The following is a 3,913-nucleotide window of genomic DNA, read 5'->3' on the forward strand; positions in this document are numbered from 1 at the left end:
AGCCAGAGAAAATCCCTGACCCCGCCGGGAATCGAACCCGGGAACCCGGGCGTGGGATGCGAGAACGCTACCGCACGACCACGAGATGCGGGCCGACAAACGTAAACCATTCCATCGCAATGCCACAGGATATAGCGTTATTCATCATTCCAAATTACTCGTTTCCAGACATCCACTGCCGTCGATATATATACGTCGCTTAGCACTGACCACAGATATATGTGATTCTGAGGAACTGCTTCTTAACCCAAAGCGTACAGTCATTCTACTAGCCGTGAGCAATTCCTTCGGCCGATTTCATGAGATTTGTTTCAGCCAGCCTGCACAATTATTCGATGCTCCCTGCCAGTCAGTGCATGGGGTCTCCCTGGTCTCAGCATAGCTGCGTTTGTTTCTCCGTGTTCCCACTTCACTTCAATGACATCAGGAGCCGACCTGGGTAAATTTAGTTACTCAGTGACATCCAATGTTTGGACCACGTTCCAGGTCACAGAGCTCTACTCGCCAACCAATTCTGCTGTCGCTACTTACGGCTTTGTAAATTGTTGAATAGTTACTGCACGTGTCAAGAAGTTGCATTTCACCATACATCTGCTCTATTACCTCTAAGCAATGTGAACTGACGATATCTATTTTGTTTTCTTACATTCATTGAACATGTGCCGGCCGCGGTGGCCGTGCGGTTCTGGCGCTGCAGTCCGGAACCGCGGGACCGCTACGGTCGCAGGTTCGAATCCTGCCTCGGGCATGGGTGTGTGTGATGTCCTTAGGTTAGTTAGGTTTAAGTAGTTCTAAGTTCTAGGGGACTTATGACCTAAGATGTTGAGTCCCATAGTGCTCAGAGCCATTTGAACCATTTGAACATGCATACTCATCTTAAATAGCTGCGTTTGTTTCTCCGCGTTCCCACTTCACTTCAACGACGCCAGGAGCCGACCTGGGTAAATTTAGTTACTCAGTGACATCCAATGTTTGGACCACGTTCCAGGTCACAGAGCTCTACTCGCCAACCCATTCTGCTGTCGTTACTTATGGTTTTGTAAATTGTTGAATAGCTACTGCACGTGTAAGGAAATTGCATTTCACCATACATCTGCTCTATTACCTCTAAGCAATGTGAACTGACGATATCTATTTCGTTTTGTTACATTCATTGTAACTTAAGGGATAAGCAATGCAGATTGGACATCGTTTTTCGGGGGCCAGATAGGTAGTTTCGTATATAGACGTATTTTGAAGTGCAGAGGAGATGCAACTTGTAATCGCGATTATCAAGAATAAAAAATTTATTTTGTGGAAAAGAAGGTAATATCGTCTACGAACTTTTATTCGATGATGGATCCCCGGACCTTCATAAAACGATTGGTGTGTTTAGCAATCCAGTGCAGAGTGATTTCTTCACAACAATACTGGGCGAACCTGCTACTATCACGGTCCGAATGACGCGAAATATTTCGCCGTCAGCTTCTGTGTTAAACACGTTCCCTAAGCGACCAGTTTGTTAGTAAGATACCATACTGCCACTGTTGTTCAATCTTCTCATTCTGAAAGTGTTTTCCAGAAAATCTTACAGCGACTCTGAGTATTTTAGCTGTCACGGGAGACGGAGTTTTCATCGCGAATTATAGCAATTTTCTCCGACTTCGCCTGGCGTTCTCTGAGAACCGGAGGAACGGAAACCTCCGACCGCCTATCATCCTGTACCTAACCCGTTCTCTCCTTACAGCATCGACGAAGAAAAAATATTCATCTAAAGACAGATTTTTTCACAGTTTTTTATATTAGAGACGTCAAAATTTTAAATTGTATGCTTCTAGGCAAAAAAATCAAAACAGAGTTTAAACGCAGTACCTGTCTTATCTGCGTCAAAGTCATAGATCAAGTTGATTAATTTTTCTTTAGGGCGTAGCAGTTCATTATACTACGAACGTCCGCTTCCGAAATTTTAAATATAACCCTCACCATATCGCACGACTCCTCTCTTGTGTCTGGGGTTTGATAAGCATCCCTTGCCAAAGGAGACCGTGAGGAAGCGCTCCACTTTTGTTTGCAACCTACCCGTCTATCAATTCAAAACCGGTATGGGCCTCGATTGTTTTATCCCTAGTTATGTACTGACATTTAACGTTTAGATTTTCAAGGTTTCCTTTGGGTCTACAAATCCAACAATGGTACCGTGGTCTTCGTGGGCGACCTCAGGCCAGCTCTCAAATAATAAGAAACTTCAGCGCGGGTGCGACATCGTGTAGCAACAGCACATCACCCAACAACTCCTCACAGCTTCTGGCGCACCCAGTATTGATGTACTGGGGCATCTCTTGATCATTTGCTTACGTGGTCTCAGCGGAAGTGAATACGTCTCAGAAAAATAGATTTACATGATGTTTCCCTCTGACTCTTTATTGAAAAGTAGATTTAAAGTTATGTCCCTTCTTTTCTTTCAGGGTGTATTACACCTAAGTACAGGTTACCAGGGTGTTCGCAAGACATTTCTATAGCAACGTCGCAGTACTCTTAACAGCTTACTTACCGCTCGAAAATGGACGCCCTCGGCACCCACAGAGAAACGATTATCGACCTCTACAATGCTTTAATAAAGTTCATATGTTCAGTATCAGAAGCAACAACTTGTTGAAGGGCAATGGGATTGATCTTAGAGCTACGATCACGTGAACGTAAGACCTGCACGTTCTTTTCTTCTCCCAACCGCCCTGGACAAGCTACATTATCAGTTTTTCTGTCACGTGTAAATTTATCGGAGTAAAACATTATTTGGCAGCAGATAACTGAGTCATAATAATAACGGCATTCATTTTACCTAGCGCAAGTGATTTGGATTAAATTCCACATCTCCCCGCAGTGTCTCGTGAGATGAGGGCTCAGGGTATATGTTTCTGTTAACGGTGATCCGTCCGTCAGATGGGTACGTTACGTCGAAAGGTCCGTTTGTTAGAGAGAAGTTGGCTATGTGGCAGCATCGAGTTCCACTCTCTTCCTTGTCTAATCATCACACAACGTAAAGCCACGTTATAAACAAAATCACCACAGCAATCTACGATCACCAGATACACATAGAACACTCAAACACTGCATTGTTCGCGGACGAAGGAAACTCTTTCCATTTAGACGACTGAACTGCCCCTCGAGGTCTCCCAGCCAGCAATATCTTACAGCTCTTTCCTTCTTCACCACACTCATCGTTTTATACACCTATGATTTTTTTTTTTGTTTGCTTATTGAAAATCATTATCACGGAGTCACCATCACAATGAAGCTACGTTAGTCACCCTGACGCTGTAAGATCTTGCCACTAGATAATTTATAATTGTGTTTCTAGCAATGCAAGTTATGCCTGGAGTAGAAAGTCTGCCAAGACCACTACTTGCACATAATATTAGAAAAAGGTGGTTTTGCACCGTCTGCTTATCTTCAAATGTGTGTGTGCATAGAGTCAAGGGGAGCAATGAATGAAAGAATATGCTTTACGGATATAAAATAAAATATTACTGTAATATAAAAACAAAAGAAGATCAAAAATACACACCTTTGCCTATCTTTGAAATCAAAATCTACTTGAAGGTAAAATTCAGTCCTGTTTTTGTCTAACCTTTGCGTTGTAACATGCTTGGACCCTCCTTGGCGTGCTGTCCGCAAGTTGGTCAAGATCTGTCGGTGGCGCACCCGCAGACAGCGTCCAGTTACGTGAGAAGCGTTTCTGTGACGACGCCCCACAAGTTTCTACTGACCTCACACATGTTCAATATGTTTCAGGTCGGCAGATACCGCAGGCCGTTTGTTCGGTTGGTCCCCACCTCCTGGGGGTAGGTGTGCACGAGATGGGCTCATTTACTCGCTCATTAAAGTCTTAAACGTCGTACTTATCGCTGAAATGTTGACTGAAGAGCTGATCAAT

The sequence above is a fragment of the Schistocerca americana genome, chromosome 3 (genome assembly GCF_021461395.2).
Source record: "Schistocerca americana isolate TAMUIC-IGC-003095 chromosome 3, iqSchAmer2.1, whole genome shotgun sequence".
Taxonomy (NCBI): Eukaryota; Metazoa; Arthropoda; class Insecta; order Orthoptera; family Acrididae; genus Schistocerca; species Schistocerca americana.